Here is a 17,389-nt window from a genome sequence, read left to right as displayed (position 1 = left end):
ACTGTCTTAAAGAAGTAACATTCTTCATTTCTCCATAGTTATCTTAAGCCCCAATATTATTTATTTTTGGTTTGCCAGGAGCATTCTGACAATGGTACAGCAGCTGTCAGCAGCTGGGAGAAGAAGGAAATTCAAATGCATACTAAATCATAGATTTTTATTTTTTTATTTTTGTAATGGAAAGAACACTAGATTTGGAATCAAAGGACTCTGCCTGCCATTTACTATTCATGTAGCCCTGGGCAGATCAGTTCACTTCTCTGGAACTCAGTTTCCTTTTCTGTAAAATAGGTATAATAATACTCCTCCACAGAGTGGTAAAGTCCTTGATGTGAGGAGGGTAGGGTAGGGGGTTGCTCTTATTTTTGTCTTTGTATCCTTAGTATATAGCACAATTCCTGATGTGTAGCAGATACTGGACAAATAAATGCTTCTCAGATTGAATTTTTGTTATTATTGTTGTTAAAAAAAAAACACAATAACTCTAGGAAATCCTAAAGGAAGTATTTTTTCTTCTAACCCTCCAATCTTTACCTGTAGCAAAAATGAGTAGTGAGTTTATTTTTCCACATTTTACTTCTAGGGAGCTTGGAAAAAAGGCACTTCACAATCTTTTTATTGACTTATTCTGTTTCTTCAGAAAGAGAGGAAGAGTGAAGGTCCTGCCAGTCAGCCAGTCCTGTGTAAATAATCTCCAGCCCATGAAAAGTGAAATGGAAACAAGCACTCTAATTTTCTGTAATTTCTTAAGACAACAAGTCATCTATAAAAGAGATAAACAAGCCAAAGAATGACTTGTATTTCCATGACACTTCACACATCATTGGATCCTCACAATAAACCTGTGAGGTAGGTGGAGCTAGAATGAATACTTCCAATTTATATGGAAGGAAACTGAGGCTCAGGACCTTGCCCTGAGACAGCACAACTAGAAAATAGAAGAATTACAATTTCATTATAGAGCTCTCACTGCTTTCCAATAATGGTGTTTTTTTAAACTCTCTCTTCTCATCAAAATCAAATCAAACTTGAAGGCAATATAATCAACTCTTTAGGATCCTAGATAATGACTACTAATGCTAGTGAAAAATAAAAACATAACTACAGGAGAGAACTTATCTCATTTTCTTTTTCTTCAGATTTTCTGCTCAGAAATTGTGGCAAGTCAAAAGAGCAAGATCCTGAGAGGATTGTTGTGGAAATGGACACAATCAAAGGCAAGCATTTGGGGGTTCCTTGCTTAGTCATATTGGTATGTGATATCCAAATAAGACAGTAGCTGGCCTTTTATCTATCCTCCTACACTTTACTTTTTACAGGTCAGGAGCCAATCAATAGTACCAAGATTCTTCTCAAATATATCCTTTGCCTGAAATACTCAATAAGTTGTATCAAAGTTACTGATACAACAGTCAATACAAAGTCAAAAGCATTCATTTGCTTGACTTTATAGAACATAAATCTGACCATGTCATGCCCCTGTACAAAAATTCTTCCTTTGCCTTCAAGATAAGATACAAACTCTCCTCCTTTGAAATCTGGTTCTGACCTTTCTTTCCAGATTTCACAGTACTCTCTTCCTTATGCACCCTACCCTTCCACCAAGCTGCCTCATTTGCTGTATTTTAGTTGGAACTTTCCATTTCCCACCTCTGTGATTTTGCACAGGCTGTTCCCCCTACCTGGAATGCCTTTCCTCTTCCTCCTTGCCACTTAGGTCTCTTCATGAGTTAAAGGTGCCACCTCTTACATAAAGCTTTTTCTGATTTACCCTAGACTATTAGTGAACTCCTCAAGCTGAAATTACTTTGTATTTAGTTATCTAAGTAAAAATTGTTTCCCTTTCTCCCACCCTGGTAAAATGGAAACTCCATAAGCACAAGAACCATTTCATTTTCGTCTTTGTATCTCACTTTGTATCTCCTCGAATATATATCAGACACTTTAAAAGTTTGTTCAATGAAAAGGGGCCAGCAAATCACTCTCTGAGGTGGTCTGAGATGGTCAGTCCAAAGTCTGCATTCATTTACTTCTTGAAATGAATGGAGGAATATCTCTTCTTCATGAGTAGCCATGTGCCTGTAGCTGGTCTGGTCAGGCAGACTGTCCAAAGGGAAAGGAAGGCATGGGCCAGCAGCTGAACGTGGCCCCACCGGGCTCTCTTTGATAAATACACCAAATGTGGCTGATTCGTAATCAATGCTGTCCCTGAATCTTCCATCTTGCCAGCACTACCTTTAAGGAAGCTTACACTAAGAGATAAATGGCTTAAGGTTTACAAAGCTCTTGTAGTTCAAATATGATTAATTCAGGGGTATGCTAGAGTCAGTTCATACTCAGATGATTGCTAAATTTACAGTGTGAGTATTCAACACTTCAAAAATTGGCAAAAAGCTACAAACCAGAGCTTGATTTATTGTTATGTTGACTGTCTAAATTTGAGAGGGATGAAACATGTTAATAATTCAGATTAAATTTAAAAGGGTGTTATGAACATATGTTTTTGGAGATCTGGGTATTAAATATTAAATATTTGTTAGCACATCTCTAATTTTCATAGTTATTTTAAGAAAGGAAGGAGAAGTTTAATGGGGTCAAGATTTACCCATAATTGAGAAATGCTAGAGTTGAGACAAAAATCCAGAGCTTCTTATTCCCAATCCAACTAATTCCCTTTCCATTATACCACAGTGCCCTGGTATGTTGGTACCCAAGTCAAATACATTTACAATGAATTAACCCCAAGGGATTGTGTCAATTTTTAAAATTTTGTTTTGTTTTGTTATATTGAATTATATTGAGTAACCAATGCTTGGATAAATTTTTGTTTAAAAAAACAAACAAACAGCTTTCAATATCTCCTAGCTGTGTGACCCTAGGCAAGTCACTTAACCCCAATTGTCTCAGGGGAGAGAAAAACACTTTCCTTGTACATGTTTCTTCCCAGTCTACAAAGCCAGCAACCTGCCTGGGAAATAGGGAGGACCAAAAATGCTATGCCTGTTATGCAGCTAAAGAAACTGAGTGTCCAAAAAGTTATCTGACTTGACTAGTAAGGATCATACCATGCACTGGTAAGGATCACAGCTGAGACTCTAAGTGGGGAGGCTAATTCTATGCCCACCAGACCACAGCTTGTCTCCCTGCTAGACAGAATGGTTGTTGTTATAATGGTATTTGATCTGCATGGCCAGATTCAGTCTAGACTCCAACTGTAATAACCACAAAAGGATGTACTAGCCAAGAGAAATAATTAAGGAACAAATGAACCTGAAATAATGAACTGTGCTCAGTTCTCATTAGAGAGGTCCCAGTACCACACAGAATAAGAGAAGGGTCTTCTCTCCCCAGACCATTTTTGCTGGGAGTAGAGATGGACCCATCTAAAAATTAATAAAAGTACTGACAAGGTATTATTCTTTTTTTTCTTTAAGAAGCAACTTCTGGCTGTATATTATAGGAACCTGAACCTTTCTTTGATTGTCCGTGTGTCCCCTCTCTACCCACCCCTATCTCCTAAAAGAAATCTCTATCCTCTTCTGCCCTGCCTCTATAACTTGCTTATAGATCCTTCCCCATCCTTGACCCACTACAGCTCTAGATGATAAGACAATAGATTTTTTTTGTTAAAGGATTCATCTGTAATGATATATTCCATTTAGCCTGTAACTATGGGATGTGCAAGGGAATATTAGCTATTTTTCAGAGTCCATCTCTTTCAGTAATCTCTCCTTTCTTTAAGGATTTATTGCATTTATCATACAGTTTAGCATACTGTTAATCAAATCTCTTTCATAAGTAGTTTTATCCTTTCTCCTGAAAAAAACAAAACAAAACAAAACAACCCAAAAAACCCAACAGTTTTAAGCTCCTAGAAGGCTGAGTCTTTGTCACTTTCCTCGCACATACCTTACAATGCTAAGCATAGTGCTATCAAAATTGTCTCCTATTGAATGATTTTTCCCCTGAGTCAATTGGGGTTAAGTGACTTGCCCAGGGTCACACAGCCAGGAAGTGTTAAGGGTCTGATATCAAATTTGAACTCGGGTCCTCCTGATTTCAGGGCTGGTGCTCTGTCCACTGCACCACCTACTGTCCCTGAATGGTTTTTTAAAAACACAATTCCTTTCCCTTTCTCTCTCGCTACCCCAATCCCCACATGTAATGCTTTCAATACAATATAAACCAGACATAAACAAATTGTCTAAGGAAGGGGCGAGGATTTGTGGGTAAATGTCCTGAATTATTAGGAATTCCTGGGAGGGGAGGAGGGGGTGAGACCGAGTTGGCTTGTAAAGGCAAAAAATAAACTGGATTGTTCAAGTTGCTCAAAAAGCAATAAATTTCATAATAAAAAAATTTCTTCACCCTATTCTTTGTAGGTTGATGATCCCTGAAGTTTGAGGTTTATTGTAATTCTTTTGCAGTGATTCCATTTCTTGATTGATCCTTTCCAACCTACTGGCACATCAGGCCCACGATATATATCTTTTGGTGTCCAGGTAAGATGCCCTCCAAGATCTCTTTCAGCTCTAAATCTGTGACCTTTTCTATTTTTTTCCAAACGGAGACAAAAACACCTTACACATTTTGCCGTGATTGTTACCCTCACCTATAAAAGTTACTTTAATCGCTTCCAATCCCTGCACCTTTCTGCCAGTTCCAAATCCACGTCGGAAGAGCCAAAACAGAGAATGATCATCTCTCCTCTCTTACACACAAAATCATTATTTAAAAACGTTCCACTAGCTTTTTGAAACAGATGTTTCCCAAATTTTGAATAACCCGGCCCTGGTTTTTACCCATTCCTTTTTCTCAGCCCTTTAATTTGCTGGTTCAATCACAAGCATGAAGTACACCCATTTTCTATCCTATAGTTATCTAGATACGTTATCTACCCACAGTCCAGAAAGCTGTAGATTGAGAAAATTCATTCACGCAGTCGAGAAAGTTGTAGATTGAGATTGAGAAAGAAATCATTCACGCTCAGTCCAGAAAGCTGAGTGAGAAAAATCATTCACGACAGTGGAAACGGTAGAATGAGGAAGAAATTTCCAAAACAGTCGAAAAACGTGTGAAAAAAGAAATCATTCCCACAGTCGGCGTGAGAATAGGAAGAAATCATTCCGCCGTCGAAACGTGAATGAGGAAGAAATCATTCCACCGGGGAAACAGGTAGAATGAGGAAAAACATTCCCACGTAGAAACGTTAGAAAGAGGAAAATTCCGACTGAGGGAAATGGGAAAATCATTCCCAAGTCGGAACGGTAGAATGAGGAAGAAATCATTCCGCACCGTGGGAAACAGTAGAATGAGGAAGAAATAAATAAAATCAAACCGGAAAATGGGAAAATACGCACAGTCGAAACGTGAAAAGGAAAACATTCCGCCAGTCGGAAACGGGGAAAAGGGAAAACATTCCCGTGAAACGGAGAAAAAACATTCCCCACGTGGGAAACGGAGAATAGGAAGAAACATTCACGCCCGGGAAACGGAAAGAATGAGGAAGAAATATTCACGCACAGCCGAGAAACGGAAAGAATGAGGAAGAAATCATTCCCCAGGCGAAACGTGAAAGGGAAAACATTTCCCACGTAGAAACGTGAAAAGGAAATCTCCCCAGTCGAAACGGTGAATGGGAAGAAATCATTCCCGACCGTGGAAAAAATTTAGAAAAGGAAGAAACATTTCACGCAAGTGAGAAACGGTAGAATGAGGAAGAAACATTCCCGCACCGTGGAGAAAGAGAATAGGAAAACATTCCGCCCGTGGAGGAGAATGAGGAAAACTCCGCCGTGGAGAAACAGTAGAATGGGGAAGAAATCATTTCAGCCCGGTCGGAGCGAGAATGAAAGAAATATTTCACACACGGCGAAAATTCACACCAGTGGAAACGGGTAAATGGGAAGAAATCATTCCACCGTCAGAAACGAGGAATGAGGAAAACATTCCGCACCGGGGCGAGTAGAATGAGGAAGAAATATTCACCACGTCGAGGAAACGGTGGAAAGAAACCTTCCGCACAGTCGAAACGGTGAATGAGGAAGAAACATTCCGCCAATCGAAAACCAGGTAGAATGAGGAAGAAACCATTCCCGCCGGGGGCCCAGAGAATGAGGAAGAAATCACCACGTGGGGAAACAAATAAAGAGGAAGAAATATTCACCCGGGGAAACGGAGAATGAGGGAAATCTTGCACCGTGGAGAAACGAGTAGAATGAGGAAGAAATCATTCACGCACAGTCGAGAAACGAGTAGAATGAGGAAGAAATCATTCACGCACAGTCGAGAAACGTGTAGAATGAGGAAGAAATCATTCACGCACAGTCGAGAAACGAGTAGAATGAGGAAGAAATCATTCACGCACAGTCGAGAAACGAGTAGAATGAGGAAGAAATCATTCACGCACAGTCGAGAAACGAGTAGAATGAGGAAGAAATCATTCACGCACAGTCGAGAACCGAGGAGAATGAGGAAGAAACCATTCACGCACAGTCGAGAAACGAGTAGAATGAGGAAGAAATCATTCACGCACAGTCGAGAACCGAGGAGAATGAGGAAGAAACCATTCACGCACAGTCGAGAAACGAGTAGAATGAGGAAGAAATCATTCACGCACAGTCGAGAACCGAGGAGAATGAGGAAGAAACCATTCACGCACAGTCGAGAAACGAGTAGAATGAGGAAGAAATCATTCACGCACAGTCGAGAACCGAGGAGAATAAGGAAGCCTTCATTCACGCAGCTTGCTACCACTGCAGCTAGTTTTGTCCTGCATTCTGGCTTCCCCAAAATACACGCAAATAGACCCAGGCAGCATCTGCTTACGGGTACCTGGGCGGAATCACACCTGCGCCACCCCAGAAGCTCCAAAATGCCGATCGCAGGACGCGCACCTGCCTAACGGCATCCGCAGCCCCCTACGTAAGTACGTCTCCGGTACTCACAGGCGCGGACTCGTTTCTAGACAGACGCCGGGTACCATCGCAGACGCGCCCCCCTCCGGCCCCCCCCGACAGCTTAGGGTGCTTACCCAAGGAGCTCAAGCTTACCCTCCCTGACACGAAGGCGCTCCTTCTCAGACACACAAGGAGGCCCACGCCCTCACCCACAGAGGCACAGCCAGGGCCCAGGCGGGAGCCCCCTAAAGCGCAGCCCTCCCCTCTCCGGGCCCCCCTGCCCAGACGCCGGCAAACCCCACGCGACAGCCCCCCGCCTGTGCAGCTGGAATCCAGCTGCTGACCGCGGCCGGGGCAGAAAGTGCGGCACCCCCCGCCCACGGCCCCCGACCAATCCCCGCCCCGTCCGTGAGCTCCCCGGGCCAATGAGAGCGCGGCGATTTGGCGCGGCCAATGAGAGCGCGGCAGAACGAGTACAGTGTAACAAGTTTTCCGAGGGGCAAAAGAAAAAGACCGAAGGGAGGGAAGGAGACCCGGCAAACCGCAGGGCAGTGACCTTGTTTGACCCATTGCCCCGCCTGCGTCTGTTGCTTTTGTTGTCTGCGGGTGAGATGCTGAGGGAATAGATGGATGCACGGAGGGAAAAACAGCGGCTAATAGATGACAAGTAGAAAGAACTGATGCTTACAGACAGGAAGGCAGGGAGGTGACACATAAGTGGATAAAGAGACGGATGGGTGGATAGGTGAACGACGTGGGTAGACAGAAAGGCAAGCTTGGAGATGATAGGCGGACAGACAGACAGAGAGAGGTGATGAAGATAAATAGATGGAAGGCGCATTTAGATAAGTGGGTGCAGAGATGAAGGACGCGAGCATCTATAGAGAAGAATAATATCCGGCTTCATTTAATTAACATTTATGAGGGAGCCATAATATAAAGGTCTGAAAGATATAAAATGAAAAAATGATGGAGACTTGTGTGTGAGGGGAAAGAAAGTTTTAAAAAGGAAGACAGGCGTGAGTTAGCCTTGGGGGAAGAAAGGAAGAAATAAAAGAAGAAAATTATATGAGAAGTGTTGCTCAGAATGAAAATTTATTTAAAGTGCATGATAAAAGAGTGAAAGATAAAGAAAGTGGTGAGATGTAGGAGGTGAGTCTTGGTTGGTCATGTACCCACATAATCCAGGAGGGGCTCGATTTTAAGAAAAAAAAAGTATAATTACCAAATCATCCCTCTTCGCTCAAGCATTTGTAATGAATCCTTTTCACTTATCAAGAATGACAAATCTAAACTCCTTACGTCTAGCAGTCAAGACTTGATGTCAACTCTTCCCATGTCCACATTTAGCCCTAACTCCAAACTTTGGGCTTTTCTACACTTAATTCTTTTTTCACTTCTTTATTTTTCTCTTTGAGAAGCTTACTGCAATGTCTAAATTCTCCTATTCAGTCACTTTTCAATTGTGTCTTTCTCTTCATGACCGCATTTGAGATTTTCTTGGCAAAGATACTGGAGGGTTTGCCATTTCCGTTTTTTATTTTACAAACGAGGAAACTGAGAAAAGAGGGATAAGAACGCTGTCCAGAGTCACACAGTCAAAGTCTGAGACCAGATTTGAACTCAAAATTTCCTGTCCTTAGGCCCTCCATTCTAGCTTCCCATTCATCTATTAAAATATTAGAATTTTGAGAGTTGGAAGGAATCGCATTAAGTCCCTTCCCCTGACATATTTTACACGAGGAAAAAGAAGTAAACAAAGTGTTTTGCAAGGAGCTCCCTGAGGAAAAGCTTAGGGAAAGCTGTTAGGGAAAGGTGAGAAGGGCAGAGATCAAAGAAAGGTCAGAAGCTGGGATGGGGAGGAGAAGGCCCAGGATTGTAAGGAGCAACATCTTCAGCAGCCCTCTGAAAAGCAATCCTTTCCCAACAGCATCCCTATGCCAATCTCTCTTTTTTCTCAAACCAAATGTCACAGAGACATGCTGCCCATAGTTTCTTTTTTATTTTATTTTATTGTTTAACACACATTGCTTTATGAATCATAATGGGAGAGAAAAATCAGAGCAAAAGGGAAAAGCCATTGAAGAAATTAAAAAAAAAAAAAAACAGAAACAAGAAGTAAATATAGCATGAGGTGGATTTACATTCAGTCTCCTTAGTTCTTTTTTGGATGCAGATGGCATTTTTCTGTCCAAAGTCTATTGGGATTGCTTTGAAGATTCCCCATATTTTCAATATGGGAAAGGTCAGGGGGATGGTGAAAGACTTGATGGGGCACCAGGAAGTTTGTTGAGTGTTAAGAATTGGAGGTTTATTAGTCAACACTTTCTAGTACCTCTCAGGTGGAAAGCCAGGTGCCTTCCAAGCTAGAGACCTAAAGATGCTTCACAGTAATGTCCCTGAGGATTGTGGACGTATTCATTTTAATTCAGCACTGATGTATATTTGGTCAGAGGGAGGGTTAGTTTTAATCATGAAAGTCTTTTTAAAAAAGCATAAAGTTATGGGAATGTAAGTTTTTGTCAGGTAGAATGGAATATATAGATACATATACATATATATGTATCTATATATTTATATATCATTATGTGACCATGTGGGTAAGTCATATGCCTACTCTGACTCTCAGTTTCCTTATTTGTAAGAGGAAACAGCTCTTGGTTCTAAGAGTCATAGTCCATAAATGGAAGGAATATTAATTTTAGGATCTAGAAGATCTGGTTTGGAGGTCTAGCTCAGCCTCTAAATGGTGTGATTCTGGACAAGTCTTTTTTTGGAAAACATTTCCTTATGAATAAAATTAATAATACCTAGGTTTATTCTTTGGAAGGAACTTTGAACTTAAATTTTTTTTGTTTTAGGTTAAAATTTTTTTAATTTAAATTTTTCAATAGTATTTTATTTTTTCCAAATACATGTAAAGATAGTTTTCAGCATTCATTTTTGTATGACTTTGTGTTCTAAATTTTTCTTCCTCCCCAAGACAACAAGAAATCTAATATGGATTAAATAGGTGCAATCCTTTTAAACATATACTTTAAAATTTTTAATAATAGTTTTTTTATTTTCAAAATACATGCAAAGATAGTTTTTAACATTCACCCTTGCAAAACCTTGTGTTCCAATTTTTTTTCCTCCCCCCCACTCCAGATACCAAGTAATCCAATATAGTAAACATATACTTAAAAACTTAAAAAAAACTTTTTAAAAATCCTTTAAGCATTAAACAAGGTTTGCTTTAGGGAAGCCAAGTAGTGCAGTGAATAGAGCACTGACCTTCATGTCAGGAGGATCTGAGGTCAAATCCAATTTCAGACACTTGATGCTTACTACCTGTGGGACCCTGGACAGGTCACTTAATTCTGACTGCCTCCCCACCTCCACCAAAAGATTGAATTTAAACAAAAATTTTTAAAATTTAAAACAAAAAAAATTTAATTAAAAAAAAGAGATAGAGAGACTTGGGTTTTAGAGCCAAGGAAATCCCACTCAGAAAACCCTTTTTACTCTGGAAGTCATCTGCTTTTTGAAGGGAGCACTAACAGGTTAAATGTCTTAGCCATCACTATGCTGATCCTGACCTGCTCTCTCTCCTCTAGATCCCCCTAAATGTGAGTTATTATTATGAATAATAATAATTATCACAATGTTTGGTTGGTGTTGGTTCTGAATCATAGAAGTTCACAAATTGTTGTTCATTTCAAAGTTTATTTCAAAGTTCAGAGGCCTATTTTTTTTCATTATCCCAAGTAGCATGTTTAAATATTGGAGTCTGTTTCTACTTATACTAACACCTCATTTATCTCTGGAAACATAAGATCAGAGACTTCAAGCTGGGAGGGACTTTAGTATCATCTGGCCCAATTTCTTTTCTTTTTAAAATGGAGAAATTTAGAGAAAGAGAGATTTGATCAAGTCCCAAAAGTATTAAACATCAGAGCAGAGATTAAAGTCCAGACACTCGGATTTAAAATCTAGTGGTCTTCTCATAGCACCTCTTAATAATAGAGGTCAGCTGAAAATCAGCAAAGCCATCGAGTAGCCAAAGTAGATATAAAATAGATATTATAAATTCTGTGGACTAAAGTTCAGACATATACTGGTAAAACTCCTCACCCAGAGCCTATTCACTTTTGTTTTAGACATGCTGCTAACATAGCTAGTTATCTGATTGTCCAGGACTTAAGTTTAGAAACCCCAAAGTGAGAGTGGTGAGTTTTTGCAAATCTGCATTTAAAAAATGCAACTTAGCTTATATTGGAGTATAACTGCACTGAAATGAAAAGAAAACAAATGGATGGCATGGGAAAACTTTATCTAAGGGAGACACCTTGAAGTTTGCAGTTTAGCAGATTGAGATGCCACTGGAAATTTCATAGAAATGCTTATAGACTTATTCCACTGTTATTTGACAATTTGGCCACTCACGTACAATGTTTTGCCAGTAAACACAAGAAAAGTGATCAAACTATGTATACCATTTGAGCCAATTATCCTGCTCCTGGGCATATACCCCAAGAAGGTAAAAGGCAAAAAATAAAATATACACATATCTATAAATATATTTATATCTATATATTATAATTGTTTGTTCTTTGTTCTCAAAGAGCACCTTGACATCATGGAGGGGATGCTATGACATGCAAGTGAATTGGATTTAACTGTGGGAGGACTATGCAAGGTCTCCTGCCTCACTTTCCCCTCCAGAGCCATCTGGATCCAGTGGCCAGCTATAGATCAGGATGACTAGAGATGGCCCTGATACAATGGGAGATCTTAGCTTAATAAGCATTCTGTGAGTGACATCCAACATTTCCCTTCCCCTTTCCTTCACAATATGGCACCAATCAACATTTTTCAAGCCTTATTTCAAACAATCCACCTTCACAAAATCTAAACTCCAGACAAACTGCAGTATTCACCAAGCCCCTTCACTCCACCCTTCTCTTTCTTTACCTCTCCATGCCTAAAATTCCCCCTCCCAGTTGTTTACCTCCTACCCAACTCAAATAATCCCTCTTCCATAAAGGTGTCTCTAATACTCTCAGAAATATGACCTCACAGCACAAGTCTTGGATATTCTTTGTATGTATCGTACTTACCTACTAAATGCCCCTAATTTCCCAAGGTTAGAGATCCAGTCTTAACTGAACCCTCTAATACTTTCAGAACAATGCTCATTGGTGTTTAGTAAATATTAGTTTAACTGAATTCAATATGATCAATTAGACTAGAAAACTGGGTTAGAGTCAAACTAGAGAGAATCTTGGATGTTCATGAAAAAAAGTGCTATGAAATCTCACCTTAGTATTGAGCTATCTTGATTAGTATGTACAAAATCGTTTAGTCCAGAGGGATCAAACATATGGCCAACAACCTTTCTAAGTTTAGTCAACCTGATAAAAATGTAATTGGAAAATAGCTACCAAAATAAGTAAAAATGCAATGAAATATTGATAATAGTGAATTTTAAAACTAAGTCAATATGTAGCCCATAGAACAGATTTGAAGCTGACATCACTGACCCATTCTTTAGTATTTTAAAGTGTATTTAAGGAGTTCTCTGCTCCACTAGGCCATTTACTCATCTGTCCTGCTAGTATCTATATTTTTATTTTTTGCTCTAGTCATGGTAAATAAATCAATACCATCCTTGTTTCAGGAAAGGGTAAGTCAAGTCCAGTGTCCCATGGGATCCAGTGATCATCCTGATGACTGCCCAAACTAAAATTTCCTTCCCCAAACACCATTCCCCTATATTTGCACATACATATATGCATGCATACACATGCTCATACACACACATATACATGCATACATACACATATATACTCAGAGAACACATACACATAAATTCACAGCAAGCAAAGAAATAGACACAAAGTTGTTGCTCATATAATGGGGAATGATTGAATGAGCTTTAGTAAATGGGTATAGTTGATATAGTGGATAAATTAGGGATATGGAACATTTAGAGAAATATAGGAAGGTTTGTATGAACAGAAGTGGGGGAAAAAGGAACAGAACCAGACTGTTAGACACAATTATTATAACAATGTAGACCAAAAGAAGTCAAAATTTGAGCAAATGAAAAAACAACAACCCTGTGATGATCCTGGAGAATATATGATGGAACATACCTCCCCTGTTGTGGTAGAGATGTAGGAGACTATCAGAGGAGAATTTTGAACACTTTCTCAGACGAATTTACTGGTTTTGTTTAGCATTTTTTGCTTTTTTTTTTTTTTTTTAAATAAAAGTAGGGGTCAAACTGGAGATGGATAGGATGGTATTTTCTCTGGATTGTGATGAAATGGGGAAAAGGAGGAATATTAACCAAGTATGGGGATAAGAAATGAACTTGTGATTTCATTAGTGTAGGGAATTTGCCAGTAAAAGAACTCCTCTCTTAATGTAGGTTAGTAATGTCTGTGAATATATAGTATTAGTTGCTTAGAGCAGTGGTATCAAACTCAAGTAGAAATGAGGATCATTAATCAGCTCATTAGAATCCTGCCTGTAGTATATTGACTTAGTTTTAAAATGTAATGTTACTCATGTTTTATTGTATCTTTTGTTTATTTTGTTAAATATGTCCCAATTGCATTTGAATTTTATTGGAGTCACTCAGGAGTGCCCTATGTTAGACACCTCTGGTTAAAAGTACTGAGTTCAAATGCCTTGTTTGGTTAATCAGAGGTGAAGAATGGGCTGAAATAATTTGTTAAGCCAATCTCAGGTGATGATGATGAGCTGAAAGCTAGGTACAACAACCTGTACAACCCAGTGAATGTATAACCCAGTTATAAATATCCAAATGACCCTTGGCAGAAAAAAAGGTTCCCTAGTCCTCTGTCAGCATATGTCAAATTCTGGACTTAAACCCAAGCTTCCTGGCCTTGAGAATAATTCTTTATTCATGCTGGCATATACTCTCTTATCAATAAAATGCTGTGTTTTGGGTTTTTTTTTTAAAGTCATGCTACCAATATTTCTTATGTTGAAAGCTTATTCATCCAGAAAGGCTAATTTTCCTCAAGTTTAATTGGGAAGATACCTGTAGTTTTCTTTTAATCAACAAAATAGTTCAATTGCTGCTCTGGGATTGCAATAGTCTTTTGGGGAAAAGAATGAAAGGGCTATGTGTAGAGGCCTGATTATATTAAACATATTAAAGTGAAATATTAGATTTCTTAGAATTTTAGGATTTAGAACTGACAGTTATCTAAAAGATCATGTCCTTCATATTATAGATGAGGAAACTGAGCATTAGTGAAATGAAGTACTTCACTTGAGATTACAAAGATTGTAAGAGTCGGGATTCAGATTTGGAAATCAGCTCTGTGAATTCCAGAACAAGACCAACCTGGGAGGAATTCATGCACCATCTCCTGGGGGAAGCACATGCCCAGTAGATTTTAGATAGGACCTCAGAGCTACCGGCAGGAAACATCCTCCTTACCTTTTAACACATCCCAAAGAAGAGGGAGCAGCAACATGGAAGAAAGGCATCCACTGGAATCAACTGATTCTTCTCAGTGTCCACACTGTTCTGTTTATGTACCTGAAATGGGTGGGGTACTGGGGTGATGGTACAGGGACCTAGAGATCAGGCTTGGAGAGAACTCCAGAGGCAAAGCTCTGCTCTGTGGACTGAAGCTCTGTCCCCACAAATAAAGATGAAAATTTTTGACTTCACTATAGAGATTTCTTAAAAGTGATATCAAAGAGCTTAGAAACGGGGAAAGAACAGTTAAACTCCCAACAGAGACAAACCCACAGGTGGGGCAGAAGAAACAGGAAATGTCAGCCCAACTGGCAGTTAAAACCATTTCTTCCTCTGAAGTCTAACAGCACTTGCAGTTTGTATTAATCTCTCAATTTAGCCCTTTATCCAAATATAGTTGACTATACTGAACACGTATTTGTTTGCTGCACACAAATAGATTGTGAACTCCTTAATGTATGGAAGGATTTCTCTTCTCATACAGCATCTAATAATAATAGATAACATTTGCACAGTGCCTACTTAACTTGGGTGTCTCTGCCAAGAAAATCCCAAATGAAGTCACAAAGAGTCAGACATGACTGGAATAACTTAACAACAACAAAAACAAATAAATACTAAGCATTATATTAGGCACTTTACAAATATTATTTTATATGATCCTCATAACAACCCTGGATGTAGATGTTACTATTTTTTCCATTTTACAGTCAAGGAAATGGAAACAGAGAGTAAGTGACTTGCCCAGATTCACACATCTATTGAGGTTCTGAGGCTAGATTTGAATTCAGATCTTCCTAACCCAGCCTACTATACCACCTAGATGTACTGAAAGTACTATATAGGAATTTCCTGTTTTGTTGATCTGGATATTTGGGCTATTTTCATAAATTATAGCTTGAGAACTTGAAGGCACTATAGCCTTTTGAAAATGAGGAAACTAAGGACCATATTTAAATTGAAGTGGCTTGCCTAAGGTCACACAGGTAATTTGGTGGTAATCCTGGGATTTGTACCCAGGCCTTCTGTCTCTAGGCCAGTACTTCTCCCACTGTCCCACAGGGCTTTGTAAGTTTAATTTAATTTTTGAAAAAATTTCCCCCCCAGGACTTTTTAAAAGTCCTTTATAACAGACCTCTGGCTTTGTCCCCATGAGAAGATAAACATTGTCAGAGCAGGAGCTGATTCCATTCCTCTCTCTTCACAGCTGGGCATATCCAAAAGGCAGTGATTGAAAGGACCAGAGTTTGTATCTAGTTTCAGTGAAAATAACAATTAACAGTAAGACATCATCCAGGAAGGTTAGAAGTACCAATGGCAATAATAAGGCAGAGCATCAGGATTTCATAGTTTAATTCCCTACAGTCCACCACCCACCCCATAACCACTTTTTTCAGATTTTATGGAAACAGATTCAGTTTCAAATGTCCCTTAATATAGTCCCCATAAGCCATTGAGATATCCCACAAATTCTAACTTTTTGCCATATGGTAACTGATTGAATCAACTTGAATTAGTGAAAAGAGCACTAGATTTGGAGTCCAGAAATATGTGTCAAGGTTCTATGTCTGTTTCTACTATAGGCAATGCCTCTTTTGAATAGAAATTAGCTCAGGAGCCCAGTGATTCAGCAACAGAGACAATGTGATCTTAAAAACCTATTGTTCACTGCTCACATGCTGCTAGTATGTTCTACCTAATAATCTAATTTATATAGTCTTCACATGAGTTCCCAGTGTATAGCTGGGACTCTCAAACTTCTTGATTGCCTTAACATCGATCCATTCATCCTCTCACTTCCAGTATGACTATTAAAACTACCCTTACACCAAATTCATATCTGAAACTAATGCCTTTCTCACTCAGTCTCATAGCAATATACAAAGAAAGCCATTCTTACCATAACCACTAGTCCTTCTACTCTCCCATTATCACGGTCTCCAGATCAGTCTTTTACCCTCCAAGTTTATCATTTCTAGCCCTAAAAGTACTTTCTGACTCCAAAATGGCCTTTTAGAAGTGTAGCCTTGCAGTTTTCTATTTCTCTTCCTTTCTGTTTTAGCTCCCATACGATCCTAACCTAACAATCTGGGTGTGAATTTCTATTCCTAGTACTTAGATGCCTTTCTCTATGGGCATTACTTTCCTATAAAATGAAGCTGTTGGATTTGGTGGATTCATTCTTAATTTTAATTCTATTATTTTGTCAGTGAACATAATGATAGAAAAGATGAATTTAAATTGCTATCCTTGCAAAACAGAAACCTGATTCATCCCATCCATGACCACCTTCTTTAGCTGAGAAGAATGAAAAGACTAAAGGACAGTTTCTGGGTAATTAATCATTTTGTTAATTAGATTAGTTGATCATCAAAAAATATTTTTTTTATTTTGATCATCAAAAAATTAATGGTCAGTTATTTCCCTTGATAACCAAAGACAAAACCATGGAGATCACCAAATTCTTAAATACCTTTGGAAAAGAGGTGCCCTTGACAGGTGAAAAATCAATATGATTGATGAACAATTAATAAGGGAGTAGACATATTAATGAGGAGATGGGGCAAAAATCTTCACCTCTACTTTCTGAGAGTATGACTTGATTATGAGACTCAGCTTCTTCCAGCAATCTGGACAAAAGACCATTCTGGTTGTTTTTATCTTTCATAAGTTGAGTTACCCTAAATTCCAATGGAAGGATACAATGATATAGGCTTTATTTTCTAAGGGCAAATATGCAGCTAGATTAGATTATGATTACACTCCAATTAGAAGTAAAGTCTTCTAGTTGGATAGGAATCCCACTCAAGATGGCAGAGACCATATCCATAGGATTTGGTCAATCTCTTTTATCAATAATGTCCTTCAGAGACTGACTGATTGATGTATAGGGGCTGGACCTTGAAGGAGGAAATTAAGGGGAAAACCCTTAATCCTAATTAATAATTGGTTGTTAATATGTTAGAAAATAATCACTTCTATT

The sequence above is a fragment of the Sarcophilus harrisii genome, chromosome 5 (assembly GCF_902635505.1).
Source record: "Sarcophilus harrisii chromosome 5, mSarHar1.11, whole genome shotgun sequence".
Lineage (NCBI taxonomy): Eukaryota > Metazoa > Chordata > Mammalia > Dasyuromorphia > Dasyuridae > Sarcophilus > Sarcophilus harrisii.
Note: the sequence above shows the minus strand (reverse complement) of the source record.